The following is a 10,716-nucleotide window of genomic DNA, read 5'->3' as shown; positions in this document are numbered from 1 at the left end:
CCCGTGTCATATATGATTTAAGACACCACTTTATGTTATATTCATATAATGTTATATTATTTTTTTTCTGTTTTATACCCTCTTTTTTTACGACAGTAAAACTACCGATGGACGTCATCAAAGCTTCAAATTCAATAATGTTATCTCTTTTCTAATGCAAAACAAATTCATATTTAGATTTCAAACATTATTTCAATGTACAATTTTCATTTAAGAAAATTCCGCGAAAAGATGTTATCATCTTTGGTTCCTTAACTAAGTGACGTCATCAGTGTGCTCTTTTTAAAGTTATCATTTTCGATCGGTTCAGCTATATATCAGTTACGAGATTAAGTTGAATTTTTAAATTAGACTTAGAGTTAAATATCCAAATACAAGTTAAGTTAAGTTTTGTTTTGTTGTATTCACTAATAACCTACAACATTTTAAAGTATAGTTTTTTTTTCGGTTTACATTAGGTAAAAATGAACATGTAGGGAGAAGAACAGTATACTTCGCGTTTTAAATAGTTTACACGCTAATGTATTTGTATAACCTGGTATTACTTTGTTGAAGGCCAATATAGTTAATACAAAAGTAAAATGTGGTACAATTGTCAATGAGACACCTCCACACAGGAGATCAAAATGACATCTGTATTGGAAGTTAAAATGTAAAAACTACAATAGACAAGGTAAAGCAACCTTGCATGCCATGAGTTCGCGTTGCTTAGTCTTTACCGCTATAAGTTTTGTGTTTTTGTCCAGGTAAGACTTAAGCCAACGTGATTATTGAAATGTAATAACACGATGTACTTTGGTTTAAAGGATACCATTCTGTAGACACTGTCTCAAATTTCTATAATGAAGGACGTAATTATCACGTGATTATTGAAATGTAATAACACGATGTACTTTGGTTTAAAGGATACCATTCTGAAGACACTGTCTCAAAATTCTATAATGAAGGACATAATTATCACGTTTGTTAAAAGGCGATACTAGTTTATGAACTCCATTGATGTCTATGTTTTCTGGTAGGAAGAGGTATTCGTTATGACTATCGTGAAGTTTTAATGGATACTCTAATCGCATCAATCATACATCCCATATCATTATCATCTTTCCATTGTAAAAATTTTCCACATCTTCTGGTTCTCTCCATTTTAATTTATGGGTAGGTAAAAGTTCAGACATAGCCCTCCAATATAAATTATTGGCATCTAAATACGTTAAGTATTTAGTAGGTTGTGTAGTGTCGTAATGACTCATGTGTTTATGGTTTGCCTTACCATGTCGATGACTTATTTGAGACACACCTCCTCGAGTCGCCTTTACAAACATCAGTAACATATCTCGATCGTGTAATAATTCTAGTTTTACTTTACTAATTTTTAAAGCTGCATCCTACGCTAATCCTGGTGATATATAATGATGTAAAGGGTCAAGTCCATAATGTTGTAAACACATATCTCTAAAGTCTTCAAAAATGTCCTCTAATTATATTACATGTCACAACGTGTACTCGCTTTAAAACATGCATTATCTTCTTTTGTCATGACCATATCTTTTTCATCTTAATGCAGACAATAATGTCACTCATTTCCTCTTCCATACATTTCACAAACGTTTTAGCTATATCTTCCCCACAGTATACTAGTCCTTCTTTAGCTTCATTATGTGTATACACAACTCGGTAATAAAAACCTAAAGGTATATGTCGTTTAGATGCATTCGTGTAAGGTTTCGATGCATTAGGTTGACAAGTATCTATATTGTTTAAATAACATTCAAAATCAGCATAAATAACAGCAGAATCACGCATTTTACGGTTATGATTTTTAAAATTTTTAAAAGTATCTTTATTTGGCATTACAGCTCTATCTGGATCCTTTTCAATATAATACTTCATGTGTGTATCTAAAAGGTTTCGTCTTGAAAAATCCCCTAAACATCTTTGACAAAAATAAACCGATTCTTTATGATGTGTTACTTGTGATGTTAAAAGACGTGAAATACTTCTAATACAACAGTAATATTGTTTCGTAGCATTCATTAAAAACATAAGATCAACATGTGTTGTGCCAGTATTTTTGGAAATTCTTAAAGGGTACACTTCTAATGTTTCTTAATTATTTTTTTCTAGTTCTACACCATCATAACCGAACACATTAATGTTAAGGTGTGTATTGTGTCTTTTAAATTGATCAATCGATTTTAATGATACTGGGATACTGTCAAAATTAAGGTCGTTTTCCCATTTCTTGTATTGACTTATCTGATTAGTGTTTGTTTTTATCCACATTTTCGTAATGTAATGCTGCTAACACCTCCCATTGAAAACACTTATTGTCATTATTTCGTTATTTCGCACATTAATCATAGCCTTCTTTTTAGCTAGTTTGTTTGGAAAAGGTATGTATGAACCTCACTTAATTGGTATACATTCAATTATATGAATTTCAATTTTGTTCAATATGACCAAACGTCCAACCACTACCTTCTCGGATGTATCTTACCATGCTTCATTTTACCTTTTCAATTATGTGTGTCAATTTTAAATCAAGATGAGTTGCTTTGGTGATAGTCACTTTGATTGATTTAAAAAAAAAAAAAAAAAGGAGTCACATAAGTTTTGTCACCTGTTGCAGGGTTTGTTCTTACTAACTCACAGTCATATACTTATCATTACATTCATCTTTAAACTTACCAATGATTTTTTCGTTCACACCTATAAGAATTGATTGATCTAAAAACAAGGGCCTCGTTAATTTCGTAAAAAAGAGTGCTTTGACTCCACTTCAATAAATGTATCTACATTAAACTGTCGTAAAGGTTCAATCATCACAATGCGAAATACTTTAAGTGTTTCTTCTGCCGGATGGATCAGTAATACGTATAGGTTCTTCACTTTGATGTAAAGGACCTGGTATTACACCATCATCAATACTTGATGGTTTTTCATTATTAACAATAGGTAATTCTTCATTATTCCACCATCTTCTAACGGGATTAGATAAAGCAATTACAAATTTTATAAAGCGATTCATCTTTATTTATTTTTACTATAATTTTTAAGTCTTTATTGTTATTTTTTTTTCAATTACCAATATTTTCTTTTTAATCTAGTGGTTAGCTAGATTAAAAATTGATTGGTATTCCTTTCAGGGAAAAAAACTTTAGGGTAATCATGTTACATTCTAACCAAGTCGTAAGAAAAATACTCTTGTTTAGATTTCTTACTGATTTTCAATTCTGTACTTTTTACATGAACCCCTTCGAAATTGTCCTTCTCTCTGTTTAACCCACTCCATACCCTCTTAGTATATCTCCTTCCCTTGTTTTCATAGTAAATATTTTACTCTTACCAAATTTACCATTCACTTCTAACACTTTCATAATTTTATACCATACGCCAGTTGAAAGGTTATTCCATTTCAAAGTTTCTTCATTTTGTTCTTCTACTTTCTATTATACAAAGCACTAATACTCATAAAATCATTATCACAAGAAGCCATCATATAATACTATACTATCCATGTCTTAATTGTTAAATTTTTCAATTTTAGCTCTTCCTCCTAATCGGACGTTTTTTTTTTTTTTAATTATGTGACGTCATCATATAAACGTCATACACTTCATATTGTTAACCATTTCCCGGTTATAAACTACATCCCGTTTAAACCCACTCTCCTTTTTTTCTCTCTAAGATTTAACCAAGCTCCTTGACTCATGACAAATCTCGCGAGAGTTTAAAATTAAAACGAGATTTAGGCAGAATCCCCCTTTCTATACTACTTTTATGCCGTTGATTTTCACGTTTAGAATAGTCTATGAGATGTAGACTTTTGTTCCATGTTGAAGGACGTATGGTGTCATGCAGTTGCTAGCAAAACTAGACATTTGGTCTCTTGTAGAGAGTTTCCTCATTGGCAATCTTAACAATTTGTTTTATAGTTAACCTATTTTGAATCGAGCGTCACTGGTGAGTCTTTTGTTCATGGTGAAAACGCGAGTTTGTAGAATACAGTTATAAGACTGTATTGTATCTTTTATAAATGTTTTTATTATCTGAGAAACAGATTTACGACAAATGACCAATGAACTATCAAACTGAGCTCAAGGTCGGATTGACACTTCTTTTCGGATATGTCAATTAAATCTAGCCTATGTCTTATAGTTTCTTAGAAACCAACATAAATGAGAATTCAAGATTGATCGAAGAAAAACGGAAGTAAAGGTAATGTCAGTTTACATTGCCAATCCGACATCTGCATATTACATGCAGTCATCCAATTCAACCAACATTAACCACCCATTCTATTTAGTATCTTAGATACGAACCTTCAAACATTTTAAGAAAAAAAAAAGTGAACCATAGAAAATGAAGTAAATTTCAAATGAACCATTCGCGACTAGCATGTACTTCTTATACATTCAGCTATTTCACATCCAATTTTTTATGGAAATATTCTTTATAAAGCACAAATGTGTCAGTATTCACCTCAAAAACTAACAAAACCTTTGAATAGACTTATTAAGAAGGGATATAGTTACGATACTGTTGTCAGGTCATGAAAGATTGCATATTTTGGCGTTAATATTGATTCACTTATAGGGTCTTTGCATCGGAACTAAACACATTTATTCAAAAACCAGTTGTTGGCATGACACGGGTTATGTTCTTCTCATATATGTTATGATGGTATGATACTAAACCCCTAACGGGAAAGATTGTGCCTGATGTTCATATGATGAAATCATAATCTTTCAGTCAGTTTAAGTGAAGTCTGGAGCTGGCATGTCAGTTAACTGCTAGTAGTCTGTTGTTATTTATGTATTATTGTCATTTTGTTTATTTTCTTTGGTTACATCTTCTGACATCAGACTCGGACTTCTCTTGAACTGAATTTTAATGTGCGTATTGTTATGCGTTTACTTTTCTACATTGGCTAGAGGTATAGGGGGAGGGTTGAGATCTCACAAACATGTTTAACCCCGCCGCATTTTTGCGCCTGTCCCAAGTCAGCAGCCTCTGGCCTTTGTTAGTCTTGTATTATTTTAATTTTAGTTTATTGTGTACAATTTGGAAATTAGTATGGCGTTCATTATCACTGAACTAGTATATATTTGTTTAGGGGCCAGTTGAAGGACGCCTCCGGGTGCGGGAATTTCTCGCTACATTGAAGACCTGTTGGTGACCTTCTGCTGTTGTTTTTTTTTTCTATGGTCGGGTTGTTGTCTCTTTGGCACATTCCCCATTTCCATTCTCAATTTTATACACCTTACAATTATTTCACATGGAAAATAAGAATTGACCAATGAAACATGAAAATGAGATCAAGGTTAAATGAACCCCGTTCAATATTTCAGTAGAAATAACAAGCATTGCATACGCTAATTGTCGTTGACCCATTGCTGAAAAAGTATATGACAAAAAAAAAAACGAACCCTGAAAACATAACATAGACCAATGAATCAAGGTCCGATGAAACCTTCCGGTCGGACATGTACACCCTGCAATCAGCCTTTACACGAACGAAACCACGAAAAATGAAATCAATGACAATAGGAAATGATGTTATTTAAACATATAAATAAGGCATTTGTATACAAAATTCGAATCATTCAGATCTTCTTTCAAAATGATTTAAAAATAAACTGTTTGACATAAAAAAAAAATTAAAACAAAAACAATCTGATGGACAGCAACATTGCTTATTAATTCAGTCGCTGAACCATAATCTAGTGGGCAATACCTGAAAATGGTCGACGAACTGAGATTTATAGACATTAATGTAACGTTATAGAAAACATCCTTGTTTATTGTAAGTAGTTCCTATCAATCTAAGTTAAGCAGAAAACTTAACATTGAACATTGCGAATTAATTCAAAATCATCGTATCATGACCTAGGAGGCACTATGTACTGATAGTAATGTAACTTTATAGAAAATACCAAGACTTTTAATATTGCTTATCAATTGAAAGTGGCTCGATCATGACATATGAGGCAAGGCCTCAAATAGTCGTCAAACTGATAAGTACTGATGGTAATTCTTTGTATCAAATAACAATCATCTATCTCAAGTAGTGAACACTGTGCGGGACAAATTTGCCATTCCAGAATTGGCAAATCTGACTTTGTTGTTTTACAAGATATAACAAAAATATTGTTTGGCCAAGTGATACATGTGATAGATAATTAAATTAAATTTATGAACTCTCAGGTAAATACCAAAGAGAATCCAGAGTTTTGCATTTACAAGGACGGATGAGGATTAAATACTTTATAGTATCATATACACTTGTATTTTACCCGTAGGCTGTCTTCATGTAATTTATAGTTTAAAGGAATACGAATACTTTATTTCTGATAAAACTTCAATTACTTGTTATAGAGTACATACATAAAAATAACTATAATGTACAATTAGTACATGCATGTGTGAACCATACAATTAAATTGATTTGGAGGAATGACTGACTGACTTTTATATTTATCTAATATTACAATATTTGATGAGCTAAACAGTTGATAACATTTATAGATATTAGGGTTTGACCAACGGTAGTTCGGTAAAAATTTCTTTCTTTCTAGTTTGAATGTTCCACATTTAATAATGTAATGGTACTCGTCACCAATCTCGTTTTAGTCACAGAGACGGCATATTCTGTTTTCTCTCTGTAAAACCTGCCACCTTCGATACTCAATCGACAAGTGGTGACTACCACATCTATATTTGCATTATATATATTGGAATTTGTAAGGTAAAAATGAAAAGTTGTTTTTAAATTTTAAATTATTTTTAAAAGTCGATAACATAAAGTTTTATGCGATTCTGCAACAAAAGCAAATCATTTTTGTTGAAACTAGTCGTTGGGTTTTTGCTCAATACATTTGACACCCATTTATCAGCAAACTGCATTCCATATATGTGTCCGGGCGAGGACATCTCTATGTTCATTTGTGTGCCTGTCCCAAGTCCGGAGTCTCTGGCATTTGTTAGTCTTGTATGTTTTTTTTTAATTTTAGTTCATTTATATGTTTTGGAGTTTAGTGTTACGTCCATTTTCACTAAACTATAATGTAGTACACAATTGTATTTAGGGGCCAGCTGTGGACCACCTCCGGGTGCGGGATTTTCTCGATGCGTTGAAGACCCATTGGTGACCTTCGGCTGTTGTCTGCTCCATGGTCGGATTGTTGTCTCTTTGACATATTCCCCATTTCCATTCTCAATTTTATGATAACAATTTTACATTTTTTCTGCCGAGTTTCCCTCTTACTTTTTATTCTGAATTTTTTTGTTTAATTTTGCTATCATGACACTATATCAAAATTCATTTTTATACAACGAATGAATTATGTATTCTCTCATATGGAATTAACTATTTCTTTTTTCGGTAAATGAACTGTTTTTTGCTAAATGTCCTATCTATGCGCTAAAATCAGAGCTCTAAGATAAATTATTCTCCGCCATTGATAATTTTGGTGAATGAATTGAATATGAATACACAACTTAAAATTAATCAGTGTAAAATAAGTAAAAATCATCACACGGTATTTTTTTAACACATGAAACTCCGAGACGGAATATGTACAGAATGTATTAACAAGGAAAATACATACACATATAGAAAACATAATGAATTGTGCAAACACAGTAAAAGATTAAATGTTCTTGAAAAATTGAAATATGCATTATATAGAAATAATCTTCCTCGTATAAACTTTACATCTATTATATTAATTATGGAAAAAAGAGGGACGAAAGATACCAAAGGGACAGTCAAAGTCATAAATCTAAAATAAACTGACAACGCCATGGCTAAAAAAGAAAAAGAAAAACAGACAAACAATAGTACACATGACACAACATAGAAAACTAAAGAATAAACAACACGAACCCCACCAAAAACTAGGGGTGATCTCAGGTGCTCCGGAAGGGTAAGCAGATCCTGCTCAACATGTGGCACCCGTCGTGTTGCTTATGTGATAACAAATCCGGTAAATGGTCACATTCATTAATTTGAAGGGGATTGTAGTTACGACGTAAGGAACATATCCGATATCCTTTGTGAAACGGTTATTCCATAACAGTCAACCAACTCGTGATTGCGTCCTTAAAATCTATGTAGTACCCCGCGTCATAGATTAGAATATGCCTATGTGTTTCGGGATAGTTGTACTCAACAAGATTCTAATAATTTAAGAACATGTTAACATCTCTGTAATAATAGACCAAATATGAAAAATTTTGGCAAGACTATTTTTTTTTTCGATAATTTTTTTTAAGTTGAAATGGTCCAAACTAACAGTCAAATTAAAAAAAAATCAATAAAAAAAATCTGGTTAGTCTGGTTGCCATGGAAACCACGTGACATCATATGCATATATTAGTATAGCAAGGAGAAATGGCTAACATTGTATTTTATGGTAAAAATGAGATAAAGCATATCATTTTTTGTTATTTTCATGAGAAGATTTCGATCATTTAAACTGCTAACTGACAAATTTTTCGAATAAAAACAGTTTTTTGGTACATAACGTGGTCCACTAAACACAAAAATCGGCATGATTTTTGCCGTTTTTTTTTGTCATTTTATACATCTGATTTTACCGAAAACGCAGAAATCCTCACATAAAAGACTATAAAATATAAAATGGATGTTTTGTCAACAAAATGCTGCAAAAAAATATTGGGTAAATGTTGCAGAAAGTTGTCAATAGAGGAATATTAGTCATTGTAATTTACCCTGAAATTCCCCCTTTTTTAGGTTCTATTTGTAAATAAATATTTCATATGAATATTTTCATGATAGAATAGTCCTTTCTTATGAAAACAACTATTTTTAGATGTATTGAGGGTAAATATATCATATTACATATTCCAGCAAATACAAATTTCATGCTCAAACTAATCTGGATGTAATTTCGAAAAATGAGTTATTTTCCTTTTTTGAAAGGAGTAGGTCCAGTAAGACCCCTTTTTGACCCCAAAATATAGCAGTTTTATCAGATTGTAAAAACTTTTAGTTATTTATTTGACAGAAGAATGCTTCTGCTCCATAAATATGGACTGTTTTTGACAATACAATGCACATATATCGGGTACTAGCACCATTAAGTCATGCTAAATTACTGAAATCTTACCAATTCTATCATTTTAGTTAAATTTTAGACGGTTTTCGTGTAAAACGAAAGTGGCCTCATTTGTGTCCATTCTTAATATTGAAATGTAAGTTGTATTTTATGATAATACATAACATATATAAAGGTTGAGAATGAACACGGATGCGTCCACTTTCATTTTTGACAAAAACCATCCGAAAAGTGACTTTTTTTTTGGCATATTTGGTAGATTTTTCATATTTGAGCTTGAATTGGATCGTTTTTAAAGACTAAATCAGTTAAAATGTTTCACATAAACTAATTGATTCAAATGAAATAGACACTTAAGTGTTAAAAAGTGGTCAAAATCTTTCGTCAGATGAGCCTCAAATTTGAGGCCAAAATCGGTCTTTACCGGACCTACTCCTTTTCGTTCAAGAGATAGAGAAAAAAACTTTAGCAGCAATAACATTTAGGAGACAACTTGATTATACTTTTTCTGGATCACTATTCCCCACTAGAGCGCTGTCATAAGTATTGGCGGAAAAGAAAATAGCAAATGAAAAAATTAATATATTTTATAAAATTTAACCAACAACTTTAAAAAAAAATTATTAGAAAATAATTATTAGTTTTAAATTAAAGGGTAATAAATAATGTTGATATTATAACTGCTTTGCAACAAAACATAAGTAAAATAATACTACGTTTTATGTATAAAATATATAACCGGTAAAATCATTATTTGCTTTGAGGGAGCTGATTCGAAGTTTCACGGTTTCATACTAAACAAGTTCAAAAGCAAATCTCGTGAATCTTTCATATAAATACGGAGTACTTCAGTTTTTTTATTTTAATACTGCAATTACATACGTTTGAATATGAGCAAAAGAAAAAAATCGAATTTTACCAATGCAAAACTACAGTGCCCAGTTTCATCCTAAATCTAATAAAGAAGATGTGGTATGATTGCCAATGAGACAACTGTCCATAAGAGACCAGAAATAAAATCACTAATAAGTTATGTTATCTATATTAAAACGCATCAAATAATAGTTTAAATTTGTGTTAAAATCATTTTGTTATCACAAGTTATGGAACTGTTAACAAAGAAAATTTACTTATTTGATAAAAAAAAAAACAGATGCTCCGCAGGGCGCAGCTTTACACGACCGCATAGGTTGAACCCTGAACGGTTGGGGCAAGTATGGACACAACATTCAAGCTGGATTCAGCTCTTAATTTGGATTGTGATTAAATAGTTGACACAGCATAGGTTTCTGACACAGAATAAATGTGGTCTAATGAACTTAAGATATTTGTTTTTGCCTTTGAGCAATTCACTATGCTGTTGAATATTCATCCGCCCAAAAAAATGTTTGAAGAAATTTTCTTTTTATTTATGAAATCTGAAATGAGAAAATTTAACAATTTTTTTTCACATCCCCCTTTCCCTTATTCCAAAACTGATCTCAATTCAAATTTCTAATGGAGTTTGCAACAATAACTACTAATTTAAATACATCATAAAATATTAAAATGTAAAAAAAAGTGCTTGTTATCACTGAATGGGTAAGATTGTTTTAATTTATCAGTTGGTAGTAAAAGTGAATATACATTGTAT

Source organism: Mytilus edulis, chromosome 6, assembly GCF_963676685.1.
Source record: "Mytilus edulis chromosome 6, xbMytEdul2.2, whole genome shotgun sequence".
NCBI lineage: Eukaryota > Metazoa > Mollusca > Bivalvia > Mytilida > Mytilidae > Mytilus > Mytilus edulis.
Note: the sequence above shows the minus strand (reverse complement) of the source record.